Source organism: Capsicum annuum, chromosome 11 (genome assembly GCF_002878395.1).
Source record: "Capsicum annuum cultivar UCD-10X-F1 chromosome 11, UCD10Xv1.1, whole genome shotgun sequence".
In the NCBI taxonomy this organism is placed as follows: Eukaryota; Viridiplantae; Streptophyta; class Magnoliopsida; order Solanales; family Solanaceae; genus Capsicum; species Capsicum annuum.
In genome coordinates this window covers 85,365,152-85,383,988 of record NC_061121.1, presented here as the reverse complement: position 1 = coordinate 85,383,988, position 18,837 = coordinate 85,365,152, and the positions used below count along the sequence as shown (strand labels likewise).

At 27.7% G+C, this 18,837-nt stretch overlaps 1 pseudogene; it reads right to left on the bottom strand.

The window, feature by feature from the left end:
• Window positions 1–6,234: 6,234 nt before the first annotated feature.
• LOC107846340 lies at window positions 6,235–8,088 on the bottom strand (annotated as a pseudogene).
• Between the last annotated feature and the right edge of the window lie 10,749 nt (window positions 8,089–18,837).

Sequence of the window (18,837 nt, the reverse complement as noted above, 5' to 3'; positions counted from 1 at the left end):
ATTTTGATGAATTTTCCTTCTTCTGTTTTAAAAGAGCATGTGTTTCCTTATCCTAAAATTCATTATTAATGTCTTACATTTATTTTTTTTTCTAATAAAACATAAACTCTTTTATATACTCTAATTTCAAGTTTGCATACACTCAAGTTAACTTTTAAGAATAAATATTATATCAAAAATTTAATAGTAATTCATGATGCATGAAAGTAGTTGGCAAAAGAACACAAACTATTGTAAAATCAAACGTTATTTATGAAAATTATTAACATAAGTAGATAGAAAAAAATGAATTATCAATATTATAATATTTTATAAATAGCATTATATATTTGTTCGTCTATTTAATCCACTTTTTCTTAACACATAAATAAATACATCCAAAAATATTTAACTAATACACCATATTCGTTGGTACTACTTCATGAGACTAAAACGTCCAATATTTATTAATTTTCACTTTGTTATGAGGATGAATATTTATTCTTAATAACATGACTTTTAAATAGTGTATTATATCATAGTAGAATTAATTAAAAGAGATAAATAAATCTTAAAATAATTGTTATAAATCAAGTGACTAACTATTTTTTTTTTACAATGGGATACCGATTCAGACAATTTATACAAATTGAAAATAGTTTCATATCGCACTTACAATTTTAAAATAACAGTATAATACACTACAACTCACACTATGTGTGAGACATAGGGAAGGGTCAGATTATAAAGATTTGTTGTAAAAAATATTACCTTATATTTCTATAAAAAAACTTGAAACCATGACCTTATAGTCATAAAATATGAATTTAAGTTTAATGCATCGTCGGTGTATTTTTTTTTTACACTATCAGGTAACTTTTACCAACTGTAGCAGGTCATCGATTTCTCAAATAAAAATATAAAAATGAATGACCTGCTACAAAAGGTAAAAGTCACATGATGATCTAAAAAGAAAATATACTGACGGTGCACTAAACTTAAACTCATAAAATATTACCTTATATTTCTGTAAAAGGTTTGAACTCATAATCTCATAGCCATATGACAATGACTTGATCAGTTTTGCCAAGCCATGTGCATTTACTATTTGATTTAAATAAAACAATAACTATTGTATTTTACTTAAATATTTTCTTGTGTTACTTTTGTAAAGTACTAATTGTCATAGTTATTTAGAGAACAAACATATTCTAATTGTCTTGCGATTAAGTTTTCGCTGTTGATTGTTAACGTTTGCTTAGGGTATAAAGATGCTATCAATACTAATTATTAGAAGTTCTTATTTTTACAATAAATAAAGATTTAATAGCTAATTTCAAGAACAAAATAAAAATATAGTAAGTTTACATCAAAATGTAAGAAACAATCCTCGGAATGAAAAGCTAATTATAAGCCAATCAAAATTATTTATAATAAAGAGGAGATGAATACTACTATAAAAGAAATTGTATTCCTGCATTCGTTAACATGAAGTCCTATTGCCACTTTTTTCTTCATATCAAAATTTATCGATTATTATCTCATATATGAGATTTCAAGGTCAAGCTAAAGATATTGTAAGTTTACCTCGAGCAACAATTCTCAAAATCATTTGGTGGCCTCTTTTTTACTTACAACCAATGACGGAAAGGTTAAGCGTAAGTCAAATAATAAATATGATTAAAAATGAAGTCTTTACTATGATACAACTTATGAATAACTAATACAAAGAATAAAAAAAACTTATAATAAATTCTATTTACATAACTTTAAGAACAAACTAAAGATATACTAGTAATTTACCTGAAAACGTAAGTAGCAATTCTCAGATCTCTGATGGCATCTTTATTCCCTATAGTCATACTAGCAATCAACGACGAAAAGCTTAAACGTAAGACAAACAACTAACCATTAAAAATCAAGTTCCTACTATGAGATAAGCGGTGAATTTCTAATATGAAGAGGAAAAAAAAACTCATAATGAATTATATATTAACTTCAAGAATAAATTAATGATATGATTAGTTTATTTTAAATCATAAGAAACAATTTTCGAAATCATCTAATTGTTTCTTTACTTTCTAAGCAAACACCAACGAATTGACGAATTTCTGATTAAAAATAAAATAAAAATTACATTAGAATTTCATGTTAAAAATATGAACAAATTAAACTAATATATACCGGTATCTCTACTTTCCAAGCAAACTCTAACAATTAACTACAAAAACTTAACTCTAAGATAAATGGAACATGATTAAAAATCAAGTTCCTAATATATGATTAAAAAAAAGCTCGTAATGAATTATATATAATTTCAAGAACGAGCGAAAGATAGAGTAAGTCAACCTTAAATCATAAAAAATAATTCTCAAAATCATTTAATGGTCTCTTTATTTTCTGAGCAAATACGAATGAACTGATGAATTTCTAATATGAAGAAAATAAAAATCACTTTAGAATTTCATGTTAAAAAATATGAACAAAAAGTTTAAAGCTAAAAATATATGTAACTCTTCGACATCAAATTTATTTTGTGGGAGCAATTAGAGGCCACTTTTGATTTGATTTTCTCGCTTTTTGTTTTTTTATGAACGGACTCATCCTTTTTAATAAAGGAAATAGTAAACAGGACAACTACATTACGTGCAGTTATGTCTCTATCTCTATCTCTATCTATATATATAATATATTAAAAGTGTGAAGGACATTAGAAATGTTGTTTAAACTTTTTGTCCTTCAATAAAAGAATTCGTTTTAGACAAAATCGTCTTTTCGCCATTACCTAATTATTTTGGTAATATAAAATATTGACTATATTATAAAAAACAAAAATAGAATTATTTTTCCATCATCTCAAAAAAAAAATTGACCATTCCTAACAAAAAAAGGATAACCCAAAAATTCTAAATAAAATATCCAAAAACCAACAACAAAAAAAAAACTTCTCCCAACGTGAAACCAAAAAGAAATTAATAAGGAAAAAATTTCCTTTCTCCTATCATAAGTCCATAACTATCAAATATCTAATTTTGGCAAAAGAAAGGAGTTGTTGCTTTTTAAGAAATTATAATGAACTAATACAAATCTTTTCTTTATTTAAAATAGCACAATTAATGTGTACATGTTAATTTGAGCATCTAAATATGTTTGACATCAAAATTGGATTTCCTCCACAAAACTGCTTCATAGCTTTTTCCATTATTTTGATATTCAGTATCTGTCGAACCAACATATTCTGTTTCAAGATGCATGAGACTGAGAGACTGAAATCTCATTGGTGTAACACGAGAATGTATTGTTGGCCTCAAATTTAAACTTTTGACATTGATAGGACCTGCAAAAGCTGTACACGAAATTGCATGAATTTTGGTAAGTTATTGATGTTTATAATTTTGATAGTATTTATTATTAAAGAGATAAATTTATTTGTGATTTAAGTTATCTTTATTTTTAATATATACATGAAGTTTACAATAAATAAATCATTATGTATTTTTGGTAGACAATTGCTAATTGCAAAGTTCTTTTGTGAAATCTTGATATATCTTATGATTAAAGAAATAATTTTTCTTGTGATTTGAGGTAAGTTTTCTAATTTTTAATAGGTCAAATTTTACTTGAGATTTGAGGTAAATTTTTTAAATTTTAGTAGGTTCTTAAAATTTATAATAATAAATTATTATCTATTTTTATAGACAATTTCTATTGATGTCTTTCAAATAAATTTGTACTTCAACTTTATAATGTAAATCGATTAAGCTCAATAATATTAATTTGATAGTGCATTATAATTTTTAATTCAAAGTTCTATATCATAATTAATATTCATATTTTAATTTTATATTTTTTTGATAGAAATATTGAGAGTAATACGAGCATCTTCTTTTTTCTTTTATTTTGATGAAATATATAACACATATATTAAATCACACTCCACATTATCTAGGAAAAAAATAATATATAATTAAATAAATAACTCATATTTTTTGTCCTTGCAAATTCAAAAAATATTCAATTTACTTTGAATATGAATATTGTATTAATGTATTAATATTTATCTCTTCATTTATATGAATGTTATATTAATCTAATCGTTAATTGATATTACCGGTAATCCATTTTTATATATATTTATGTATTACAAACCACTTAATGTATTAATATTTATCTCTTCATTCATATGAATTTTATATTAATCTAATCGTTAGTTGATATTACAGGTAATCCATTTTTATATATATATTTATGTATTATAAACCACGTGCAACGCATGTACCTTAATCTAGTTATATTAAAAGTGTGAAACCCCTTATAATTGGTGTTTGTCATTTTTATCCTTCATTAAAAGTCCCCCCCCTTTAAACAAAATCGTCTTTTTGCAAAGTCCTATATTAAATTTTTATATTTATTTGCAAAGTCCTATATTAATTTTTTTTTTAAATAACGTCCAATGTTGGACCCAAAAATAGCAAATTCACGTACTTTTTTATTTGCAAAAGTCCTATACATGGCAAAATCATGCCAAAATCCTTCTCTAATTAAATTAGGATAATCTGACCCAAAAATAGCAAATTCACGTACTTTTTTTTTTTTCAAAAGTCCTATACTCTGTAATCAAATTAGGACAATCATTAAAATAACGTCCCATGTTGGACCCAAAAATAGCAAATTCACGTACTTTTTTTATACAATCCAGATTAAATTAGGATAAGCCCTTCTATAAATACAATTGTATTTTGCTATTTTCTTCGTCGTCTCCTTTCTCGCTCCTGGTCTCATGTTGTTTTCTTCATCACGATCAAACTGTTTCCTGCATCACCATCAATTTCTTCTCAGGTTTTCTTTGCTATAATTTCTTTCAACAATTCACCTTTTCACTTACCTTAAACTCAATATTAATTGCTATGCCAGCTTAAAAGTTATTTTGTTTGAGGTTTACTGTTCCCTTACCATTGCTTACATTCTTAGTTCATCTACTTTTTATGTTCCTGTTTGCGTCTATTTAGTAACTCTTATTTCTTACTACTATTCTGTTAATCTACCAACAAGATTCTTATATTCAGGTACAATTATCTCATCTCATATAATACATTTAATATATAATCATTTGTTACTGTTATCATAACTTTGATTTTTAAGGGTATTAGTGCAATGGACTCAAATATCGAATTAGCGGACTCAATGACTATAATTACCGAATTAACTGATTCAATTACCGAAGTGGTGCCTCTTAACACTCTGAAGCTCAATGATCGCACCTCCATAATAAAGATCTTGGTTATAGGATGTCAAGCAACAAAAGAATTTACTTGATCAACGAGTGATACTTGAAAAACTTTCACATTCGTCGATGAAGAGGTACTTAATGCATCAACCACTACACTTATTTATGGTTATGTTCTTCTACTGTTCTACTTATCAAGAACCATCTATATTATTAAATCAAGTATTGTCGTTTTTTGTTACTTCAGACATTCTCAATAATAAACGATCCAAAGAAAAAAATTTCTTTTATACTGTATCAAGTTTAAAGACGCAAATAAGGTATGAGGAAGAGCCCTTCGTGCCTTAAGACTTCTTTCAATAGCCTTCCTTAGTGTTGTGGACCCAAAGGATGCTTGAAATTTTCTCAAATATAAAGAAAATATTCAAAACAAACCAACAAAAGGTCAGGGAGAGGGAAAAACAATCCATTATCAATCAAGCAATTATGCTGATTAAGAGTTTTTGGCAGTGTAATCCAAATCAGTAAAGAAACTCATCAATAGTGGATATCTGGCCCCTATATCTCTATTTTCAAGTTTACTAATGTTTCTTTATTTTTTTTTATGAAAAGCAACAGTGATTGCAACTTAATTATACAAGGAAAATAAATATAAGAATTTTCAAGCATGTAATACCTACCTGTTCTTTGTTAATTTTCTATTTGTAAGTCATATTATTGATTCATCTTATTTTTTCTTTCTTTTCAGGGAACCAAAGCTAATGCCACCTTTTTCAATGGACATATTAAAACATGAAAAAAGCTTTTACATCAAGGTAATTTTTGCTACACTATGAACAACCACATTGGTCCTCCCAATCCTAATTTTCTTTCGGTCAATAAGGACATTGAGGTTGGATTCCTTGATGGCACTATAGTTCAAGAATGCAAAAGTCCATTCTCTACATTATGTTCTTTGAACAATTTTATTTCGTTCAAAGATGAAAAGCTTCATACCGCAGGAACAATTTTGGATAATATTTGGTCTACTAAGGCATCTCACTAGTTGCTGGGTTCTGATTTAGATGGTTAATATTACTAGCAAGTGCGAGTCCCTGAGCCCAGTCCCTCTTGATTGGGATACCTATAACACTGCATATTTTGTAGATCTCATCTGTTTCACTGCCCCCAGAAAAATAAAAGCATACAGCCAACTGTCATCAGAAAATATAGGGTTGCAAATGACACTCCACAATCCAGCAACCCTCCCTCCTCTTCTAGATAAATCTCTATGCATATTGTAAATCAATATATATTATAACCGTATATGCATACTTTGTTTGCTTTAGTATATGATCAGCCCATCAATCGATGTCGAAATCATGCAAAGAAGCTGCAAGCCTACCAAAATATCTCAACAATATTTTCTTAGTATCAATATATTCATTTTGATCTATTAGGGCTTTGAGATAACTTCCTTCATATGGAAAGAATAAGAAATCAAGAAAACATACCCAAGAAAGCAGGTTTTGCTCAGCGGCAGCTTTTGTATAGTCAATCGCTCTCCTGCAGGTGATTATCTCTAGAAGAACGACCCCAAAGCTGTAAATATATGACTTAAATGTTAGTTGGCCAGTCATAGCATAATCTGGTGCACAGTGTCCATATGTTTCCATCACTCCGGTGGAAACATAAGTCTTGTCCCCCACTAGGATCAACTTTAGCCAAACCAAAATTAGATAATTTTGGGTGATACTTCTCACCAAGCAGAATATTAAAGCATTTTAGATCTCGACAAATTATAGGAGGTGTCATCTTGTCATGTAAATATTCCAGGCCTCTTGCAGCACCTGCAGCTATCTTCATTCTAATGTTCCAATCAAAAGGTTTCTGACTTGGCCAGGCGTCTACACACGTTGAAAGAAGCAAAGAAAATGGACCCATTACAAAGTTGAAAGAAATAAGCATGTTTATCAGATGGACGGCGCTTAAGACTGGAAGAACGTAACATAAAGTAGACAATTATAACATACCAAATAGATGATCTTCCAGTGAACCAAGAGCTATGTACTCATACATCAATAGCCTCTAGTCTCCGTCGGCACAATAGCCAATTAGTTTAACAATATTAGGATGGTCAGCCTTACTTAGTGTCTGTACTTCAACAACAAATTCCTTAACTCCTTGACATCCATTTGGATCGAGTTTTTTGATGGCTACAATCTGCATTAGAAAATGAAAATAGACTCAGGCCACCAATTATTCCTGATGTTAAACTACTCACTGTAAATGACCCCGCAAAGATTGAAGAGTATATAAATTCATAAAAGAAGGACAACATTCAAATAATTCTCCTTTTTATCAAAGAATTTAAGGAATAACAAGTACTACGAGAATGGAGTCGAACTAACCTCACTGGTATCCCCCATGTGACCTTTATATACTCTGCCAAAACTTTCTTCTCCTAAGAAGTAATCTTCCTTGAAATTTTCTGTTACAGTTACTAATTGATCGAATTTAAACCTTTGTACCGTAGCACCGCCTGTTTTTCCATCTGAGGGAGGAGCTCTACTATAACCTCCATCTTTCCTAGACGTAGATTGTGTTTGCAATTTTAACCTCTTTGCTCTTCACAACTTCAAATTGTCTAGTCACCGGTATATCTATGGAACAAGAAAACTAACTTAACTGAGGGTTATTTGCTAAGAGAAAAAATAATTAAATCAGGATTATATTTTTACACTTGAGCCAAATAAGAGTAAATTGATAAAAGAAAATTTATAGCCTTTTAAAAAGCATGGATGATGACAGTAGTACCAAATCAAGCATATCATGCAAAACGTGAATATTGTCGACTAATTATCATTAACTACAAGTTGACTTCATTAATTGTCATTACTCATTTTCTGCACTTAACATCATATATTTGACTATATTGTTAATACGTGGGCATGCTTATTTTTAAGAATTGAAATGTAAGAACAATGCTAACTTAAGATGGATAAGTTTTAAATGTTGATCTAAAATGAAGGGATTGTTCTACTCTTTCTAAAGCAAAAATTACCAGCTATTTCTCAAAGAAGTATGTGTTTTGTTTAGTAGGTTCTTCTATTTCACTCAATTTTCATAAACAATGTTTCTGCTATATTACTTTATTCTTGTTTTTATGGTTCTTCTATTTCACTTAATTTTTCTAGACAATGTTATTACTATATTACTTTATTGTTGCTATTATTATCTTGGTTATTACTGGAAGCTGCCACTCATTACGAATTATTTTTTTTAGTGTAATTGAATAAGGTTCGTTGTGAAAGATAGGTTCACTACAAAGCTGTTTCATTTTTTTGGAGACATCAATTACAAAAAGAAAAAAAAACCTGCTCATATTTTCTTTTATAAATTCTATGTTGAGGAAAAGAAGTACAACCATTTAAATGAAGGAGTACATGGATAGCAAGAAAAGATGTTCTCAAATTGCAGATAATCCACCACACTAGACAACAGCTTGATCAGATTTTTAAAAAAATTTCTTTTTACCCCTCCCTAGCTCCTCCGTTTTATGCTCTCTTGGTGACTCGAACTCACAACATAAGAGGTGAAGACGAAGGGTGCTTACCACCCGAGCAACCCCCTTATTAAATCTGAACATTCAACCTTCTTATCAAGACAAAAAATTAAAACTTTTGATTCCTTCCATGAACATCTCCAAAACATCAATAAGAAATAGGCATACAGAGGAGCCACATAAATAAATTTCATTGTAAATACTAAATATTCGTTCTTTCAGTAGGGACATGACCAGTTAAAGAAATAAAGGACGTGAATCGGATCTCAATTCATGGTTCTTATCCAATAAAAACACTTTCCTCCTTCTTCATACAAAAAAAATTTCTCTCATTCCCTCCGATAAACACACCATTAAGACATTCAAGGGTCGTTTGGTGCAATTTTGAATCTGAGCTGACATGCAAACATCATGAAATTAACAATTGATAAGATTAAGCATATCTGACACATATTTTATGTAAATATCAAGCAAATCACACATGAAACAAGAAATTAAAGCAAAATAAGTTTTCAAAAATTAAATCTTCAAACATGCAAAACAAAAGGGATAACAAAAAATTAAATTTGGGACATATAAAGCAAAAGTTGTTTTAAGAAAATCAAAACGTAAGAAATCTACAACAAAAAGGGTTTAAAAATCAACTCTTCAAACGTCTTAAAGCATGGAAAATGAAGGAAAAATGGAAAGAAAAATTGCAGGCGAAACTTGATGATCATCTCCCAGGGACGTTTCTTCTTGGTGCTCCAAGCACCTATCTTCACCTCTCCGTCGCCGAGGGTTCATCTTCCAAAAAGAAAGAAAAAAATGAGAGTGTGAGAAGAAAACAAGCTTCTGAAATTTACTTGACTTTTTCAATTCCTTTTTTTCTTTCTTTTTTTAATTATTGGCCTTTTGCTGGTTTGGGAGTTACTTTATCATTTCATTCTTAAACATGCATGTTTAAAATTTTATATAAAGTATTTTCAGTGTATATAAAATTTTCAAATTAAATATATATGGAAAGTGAAGTTCTGAATATATATATATATATATGTAATAGTGTAGGAATGCAAATTGTTTCAAATATAATTATATTTTACATAAAGTACAAATATATAGAATTTCTAAAAATAAAAATAACTTTTCAAAAAAATAACTTTTTAAAAAACATGGAAAATAAGTATAATGATTAAATTCTCCTTTAATTAACTACACTTTTTATATTAAAATTTTACGTTGTTTTATTATTTTTTCTACTTATTAAAATAACATAGTACAACTAACATATTTTTTATTATGTTTATTCTTAAAAAAAAAATGGATACACATGCAACGCATGTTACATAAACTAATTATATTAAAAATGTGAAGTGCCTTATAAATCACGTTTGAACTTTATGCCCTTCATTAAAAATCTTCTCTTTAGACAAAATTGTCTTTTTACTTTTTATTATATTAAATATTATCTATAACAAATTTAATATAATTTAGCAATTATAGATTAAACATAAACGTTAATATCCAATTGAGTCCTATTCTATTCAATTACAAAGTAATATCAGGGGAATCACGTGAACCCCCAAAAACCAAAATCCTATTCTAATTAAATTAGGACAAGTAAATAAGTTATAATTTATTTATCTCTATTGAAATTCGGTTATTTTTGAAGCCCTTATTGCAACGTAATGGTCGGTTGGATATGAATAGTTTCTTTTAAATGTTTTTAATTTGAAAATTTGCTGCAAAGTGGATGACAATCAAGTAAGTAATATCTTTTTTACAGTCAGTTTGTTTTGGACTTTAGTTTTTGAAGTTGAATTGTTGGTCATGTATTTATTAGTTAGAGCTAAATCCCTAATCGTTTAGAAGGTCACCTAATGACCATCTTGCTACCTAAATAATAACTAATCAGTTCCTTAAGGTTTTATTGTCCAACGATCTATGCATAGTTTTAGGTAAAAACTTTTAAATTTGTCGATGAAGATGTATATAATGCGTTTAATTTCTTTTATTCATTCCTCTTTATTTCATATTTTATATATCTAAATTATTGAAAAATACTACTCTTTATTTTAATAGGTCTAGATTGCTTTGGAGTATCAGGATTAAAATGACTAATGTTTAAGGTAAATTCAGTCATAGAATCATTTATTTGTTAGAAATAAAATTTACATATTTAAAAATTACATAAAAAGTACTATAAATCACAATAGTTAATAATTTAAAATATTTAAAAGATCTAAAATATTTGGTGGACTCTCAAAATTATATCAATGACACTTAAACTGAAATGACTAAAAGTATAATTAACTAATATTTTCACTCAAATAGCAACTAATACAACTAAATTAAAGATGGAGAAGCAATAGCTTTTACTAATTTTGATATAAGTAGTAGTATTTGCTTTTCTTTCTTCTAAGTGATTATTGCTACTTTATTTTATGTTTCTAGAGAAGCCTCTTATGCTAAAGATTTTAAACGCATTGTGCTATGTCATTTGTTTTTCAGATTGATGGCATTATTGCTTTCCCAAGTGAAGATCACATTGAAAGTTAGTTTTCCACCAATTGAGGCAAAATACTCCTTAATATCGTAATTATAATATGTTTATAACTTACTTTTTTGTGTAAAAATTTTATTTTTTTTAAGATTTCGATAAAATTTAGTCTCTTCCCCTATTTTTTTTAATATTAAAGGTCTCGTTTCTCATATTACACAAGAATTTCAGTACTATTTTTTATATTTAAGAGTCCTTTTTATTTTTGTGTTACCAATTCATGTTAGATTAAGATTATATTTAATGTTATTAATGGAATAAAAATTAGATAGATGATACAAAATTTGATAGTTACAATAAAAGTTCCAACTTCAGGTCATATATTTTAAACTTTTCCTCTTCGTTATTAGACCACTTTTGTATCAAGTCCTTTATGTTAGCAAATTTCAAGTTGTTGATTGGAGTTCTACCATTTTAAATTCACCTAAAAAATAACACTAGATCACAACAATGATAATAAATATCAAGGCATTACATCTATTAAAATAATAAACATCTTACACAAATGTAATGTGCATTTTCTTTGTACTGCAAAGATTTGATAATTTTGGACTCATCTCCTTTCTTGTCGAGCAAGTAGGCAGTGGTATGGGGTAAGCACAAACAAGATTTATAGTTTTATGACAATACAACATAAAGTAACTTGCTGTACATATTGATATTTCTCTTTCAAGTCAAAATTTAATTGAAAAGTTGGATGAATAAGCATTTTATTGTTGAATGAAGTAGCCAAAAAATTAAATAGGTTTATCGCTTTTCCTTTCTTCTTTGCTTAATCATGCCTTAATTTTGATTATGTTAACCATATGAGTCTAGAGGTCGCGAATTAGTGTAGAAGATTAAATTTTTTTTTGATTTATAAATCGTATCTTTTTTTTTTTTTTTTGTAATGCATAGCTTTTATGTGTAATTTGGTTGTACTATTGTTGCATGCCTGTAGTAGATTTGTTTTAAGAAATATGTGATTCTTTTTTATATAGGTGCGTTAGATAGAAGAGTATGGATGTACTGAATTAAAGTAGAAGTTAAAATTATTTTGAGTTATGAATCATGTTTTCTGAAATGTCGTAACTTTTATGTTCAATTTAGTTCTAATGTTGTTGCATGTCCATATATTTATTTCAAAAATTTGTGATTATTTTTTATACAGGTGCATTAAATATGAAGATATGGAGCTTACAGATTAGGGTAGAAGGTTGATTTTTTTTTTTTTATTTATGAATCATGTTTTTTGTAAAATCGTAACTTTTTTGTGCAATTTGATTCCAATACTGTTGCATGCCCATAATGTATTTATTTTAAAAAATTTGTGATTCTTTTCTATACAGGTGCATTAGATAGGAGGATATGATAGTCACAGATTATGGTATAAGGTTAAATTCTTTATTGATTATGAATCATGTTTTCTGTAATGTCACAGTTTTATGTGTAATTTCGTTCTGAGTTTTTTTTTTTTTTTTTTTTAAAGATTTTGTGATTCTTTTTTATACAAGTGCATTAGATGAGAGGGTATGGAGGTCACAAATTAAAGTAAAAGGTTAGTAGGTAGTATTTTTACTTGCTTTTTGAGAGGTTTAGGTTTGATGGAAGTTTTGAGAGCATTGTGTCCGTTGTAGTTTTGACCTCACACATGTATTTTCTTACTTTTGATGTCTATTATCATCAATTGTATATTATGTTTCAGTTATCGCATTATTTGCTTTTCTTACTAATTGATATATTTTCTTCACTACCGAATTCTAAATAGCACAATTCAGAATTTTACTTTGCATTATATTGAGAGTATAATATCTTGATTAAAATTCACGTGCAACGTACGTATCCTAAATTATTTCAAATTAATAAGAAGAAGTCTTTAAAATAAGAAAGGAAAACCTAATGAAAATATAACATGAATTTTACACCTAAACGAATTCAAATTCTTAATATAGGGAAGCAAAAAAATATGTGGAAGAAAAATTAAAAATTCTAATCCTTAAAACATGAAAGGAAAATTAAATTATGTTAACCTAAAAGACACGCACACAAAAAATCTAAATCCATAAGTAATTCAAAGTGATGAAATTACGTAGAAAATATTGCACGAAACATTTCCAACACCTACAATTAAGGAAATTAATGGGAAGTGTTTGAAAATTTTAGGTAAAAGAATATCCCGTAGAATAGCAAGAAAAATATATAAGAAAGAGGCAAAGATTAAAAATATTACCTTACATAGAATTACCAAAAAATTATTTATCTAAGGTAAAATTCTAATAAATTTAGAATTATTAAATATTATGATTCCTTACCAAAATTAAATGACGATTTTAATTAATTTAAAAATCTATTAGGATATAATTGATTGATAATAAATTGAGAAAAATAGTGAAAATACCATTTTATCTAAAGCGTTGACATTTAGTGAAAGATAAAAAGTTCAAACAACATTTCTAAAACCCTTCACACTTTTAACATATACTAGTTTAGGTGTACATGGCTCGCGCGTGTACCTCATTTTATTGAGTTCAAACGTTAGGATATTTGTTTAAATAATAAATATGAATACAATAATTAAATTCAACATCTTTTGGAGAATTTATTTAATTAAACCTAATCTTTACCAAAAAAAAAATTCTCAAAGCCGATCGACGTTCATCTACCACCTGTAAACTATAATAAAATAATATGATGATAAATACATCAAAGCAATATAATTAAATCTAACCTTTACACAAAAATTTCCCGAAAGTCATTCGATACTCATCTACCACCTGTAAATTATAACAAAATAATACGACAATAGAGATATCAAAATAATACAACTAAACTTTACCTTTACACCAAAAAAATTCTCAAAACAGAGATATAAAAATAACACAATTCAAAAAATCTTCAAAGCCGACCGACATTCATCTACCACCTGTAAATTCATCTACGACCTATAAACTACAATAAAATAATACAATAGTGATCACAAAGCTTCTGTTTGATTAAATAATTCTTGACTGAGCGAAAATTTTGACACAAAAGAATGACTTAAATGAAAACAAAGAAGATATATATATTACACACACGTTGAATCTATTATGTTGACAAAAATAGTGAAGAAGTTGAGGTTTAGAAGATTAAGCACCCATCAATCTAGACATGCAACCGAATCAAGTTAGATGAGTATCAATCATATTTTCCCAATAAGTAAATCAGTTTCTTCTCTGGTTTAACGTGCATCTCAATATTTATAAAAGTATTTCCTTAATAGGGGAGTATTTTTCTATCTTATTTTAGGAGTATTTTTCTAATTGATCAGTACAAAGAAAAATATAATTGATTCTCCTTCCATATATTTTAGAAGTCCCATATATTTTAGGAGTCTAGTTAATATAATAAAAATAATTAAATAATAAATTAAAAAGAATAATGAAAAGACAGTTTTATCTCACTAGTCTAAGGCTTCACACTTTTATATATATATATATATATATATATATATATATATATATATATATATATATATAATTATATATATATATTATAGATTATATATTTGTTTTTATTAGTATTTCTTCAATTTTAGGTTGGGGAAAGATTGATTTGAGGAATTATATTTTTGTGAGGAAAGGTCTTAATTTTTTTTTTTGGTAATATAGTCAATATTTAATATTACCAAAATAATAGAAAAAATGTGAAATGACAATTTTTTCTAAAGCAGAGTATTTTAATAAAGGGCAAAACGTTCAAACAACATTTCTAAGGCCCTTCACACTTTTAATATATTATTAATATTAATTATTAATATTATTATAACTTATAGATTATAGATAACCCGCAATAGACAAAATAAATTTTTCACCTTTTTTCTCTCTAACTATTATTTAATTCTCTTTATAATATTTAGGACTTTAAAATCAATTAAAATTTTAATCATTAATTTCTTCCTTATTTGAATTATGTCAAAATCCTGGAATAAAACGAATTTGTGCATGGAAAGAAAATTTCTATTGACTGAAACTTTGTGGAAACTTTCGGTAGCATAAGTTTCAATTTAAATAGGCGTCAATTGAATATTATTATTTATAAATTATAGTAAAAAATATCTCTTTTGTTATTTGTGAAGTAACAAAAACTTTATACCAATTCCCTAACGTAATAGGAGTAATATATATTACAACACGATTTAAAAAAAAACCCGTCCTTTGCTTTTTCTTTTTTCGAAAAGTTTTCCTTATAAATTAAAAGGTTGGTTTTAATTAGGGGAAAGGACAAAAATAACACCTAAAACTAAAATAATTTCACAAAACTAGCACCTAAATCTAAAAATTCAGTAAATAACCATTAAGGGATGAGTACATCGCAATTCGGCCCTTCCGTTTTATGTACAGGGCCAATATTTTATTTTTAATGGGCCCGTGTTTTTTTGCCTTCTTTTCTCTGTTCTTTGCTTGCTTTGAGAAAGTGAGAGGAATCTGACAACTCTTTCCACTCTATGGATTGGAGGAAATTATTGTCATCCAAGATTTTGACTTTTCAGTACTCAACTTGCTGACAATTAAATTTCAATTAAAGTACTCCAACTTCATGACTTTGAGAAAATATTACGAGTCCCTCTATCATATTTATATATAATAATTATAGAGTTTCTATACATATACATATTCTATATACTAATAATTATAGCATTTTTATACACATTTTATACAATTTTTAACTACAATTATTATTTAGATACATATTTTATACGACTCTATATAGTTTTTATATGCATTCTAAAAAATGTATCAATCTGGTATAAGAGAGTATCAATTGAGTATATGCACACTGCAAGTGTATCAATGTAGTATAAAAATGTATTACTGTCATATAAAAGAGTATCGATTGGGTATAAGGACTGCATGTGCTTGCATAGAATTTCCTATCTCTTTTTTAAAAAGTGTATCAATATAGTATAAAAGTGTATCAATGTGGTATAAAAGTATATCAATTGAGTATAGAGACTGCATGTGCCCAATTGGGCCAAATGGCTAAAAAGTGGTATTACTTTAGCCAACTGGCTAAGCATGTCCACCTTTTCAAATGTGGACCATTTTTTTTAAAATGGCCATACCATGTCCTTTCCCCTTTTAATTATTGTACATAGGGAGATCAAACCAAGTTTAAGGTTGTATTTATTTTTATTAAGATTCAAACATTTGAATCTGAATGATAAAGATGATGTCTCTACATTTGAAAACGAAAAGATTAAAACTTCTTGTTTTTCAATATTTAAATATACAAAATTTATCTATTAGTGAATATAATAAAAATACAATTCAAATAAAAATTAATAATATATTTAAAAATATTTAATTTAATACAATAAAATTATTATTTGATAAAAAAAATTGCATGTTTGTTAGTGAAAGTCGAGATGGTTTGTAATGGTGGTTGTGGTGGTGGTACTGATTGATGTATGTGACTAGTAATATTGGTGATGATAGTTATGATGCTAGAGATGACTGCTATTGTAGTGACTGTCATGATGGTGGAGATTAATTGTGGTGGTGGTGACTGTGATATATAGTTGGTTGATCATGTTAGTAGTTGGAGGTGTTGATCGTGGTGGCTGAAAAATGTATGGATGATGGTTGATAATGTGTTGGTGGTAGTTGGAGGTGCTGTTAGCTGTGATGGTGGAAATAGTTCTTAGTAGAGATAAACTGTAGCGATAGTAGTAGTTGATATTGGTGGAAATAGTTCTTAGTAGAGATAAACTGTAGCGATAGTAGTAGTTGATATTGGTAGTAGAGGTGGCGATATTGGTGACAATGATAGTGGTGGTGACCGAAGAATGTGTAGAGGTTGGTGATATGTTATTGGTAGGTAGCAGTGGGGCTAATTGTGATAAATGAGTTGGTTGGAAGTAGGAATTGACCGGTGGTAGTTGATGGTGGTGGTGACATTAATGTTAGCGGCGGCAGTGGAGGTAGATATAATTATAATAGGTGTAGTAGTGGTTGACAGTAGTGGTTGATAGCATTGTTGGTTATCAATTGTGGTTGTAATGGTGGAGGTGGTGGGTGGTGGTTAACAATGGGAGTGGTAGGTGGTGTTTGACAATGGAGGTGGTGGGTAGTGGCTGACAATAATGATGACGGCAGAGGTGGTGACTGGCGATTATGGATAGAGTGGCGGTGAATATTATCCAACACAAGAATACCTCTTAATAATATTAAAACTTGATTCTAGATCTGAATAATTAAGACCTATTCAAACCTATTAAGAGCTAAAATTTTAATAAAAAATAAATGCACTTAATGGTTTGGGGTTTAGCCCTCCATTAAGTGCAAACAAATGAGGCCTAAGTATGTTTTCTTGATAGACAATTGCTAATTGAGAAATTTTTCTTTTATGAAATCTTGATGTATCTTATGATTGAGAGACAAATTTATTTGCGGTTTAAGGCAAGTTTTCTAAAATCTTAGGATGTTTTTTATGTTTACAATCTTGATAGAATCTATGATTAAAGAGATAAATTTGCTAGTGATTTGAGCTAAGTTTTTTGAAATTTTTGTATGTTATTGAAGTTTACCATAAATAAATTATCATGTATTCTTGATAAACAATTTCCAATCGAAAAGTTGAGGTAAGTTCTTTAAAATTTTTTGTATGTTCTTGAAGTTTACAATAAATAAATTATCATGTATTCTTGATGGACAATTGCTAATTCAAATTTTATTTTTGTGAAATTTGCTATTCTTATGACTGAATACACGAATTTGCTTGTGCTTTGAAGTAAGTTTTCTAAAATTTTAGTTTGTTCTTCACTTTACAATCTTGACGGTATGTATGATTAAAGAGATAGATTTACTTGTGATTTACAACAATTTTTCTAAAATTTTAGTATATTTTTGAAATTTACAATAATAAACTTATCATGTTTTTTGATGGATAATTGCGAATTTTTTATTTTACTTTCTTAAAATATTAATAGTATCTATGATTGAAGAGAAAAATTTGTTAGTGATTTGAGGTAAGTTTTCTAAATTTTAGTATGTCTTTTTATGTTTTTAAAAATAAATTATCATCTATTTTTTTTTATAAAAAATTGCTAATTGAGAAGTTTTTTTTTGTTATTTAGTATGTTTTTGATGTTTAAAATACTAACTTATCATGTATTCGTAATATATAATTGCTAATTGAGAAGCTTTTTGTGATTTTTGTTTATAATAACTCATATGCAATTAATAAATTGAAACTGAGTTACATACAATTATGACTAGATACTTTTGATCGATACATCTTGTCAAAAGAAATTGGTTAGTCATTCTAATTCAATATGAATTCTCTTTTAAAATTTAATTACATATAACTGTTTCAATTGTGTGAATAAAGTATAAGATCTAGCATAACATCATTATTTTTTAATAATAGGCTCTAATCATTGTCTTTTTTTTTTTGGTTCAAGCTATATATCATTTAAATAGATATAAAATTTATTCTAACGTTAAGTGTTACTTTCTAATAATTTTGGTCTTTCGCAATCCCATATGTGCAATTAGGGGTGTATAGATCAAACCATCAAGTCAAACC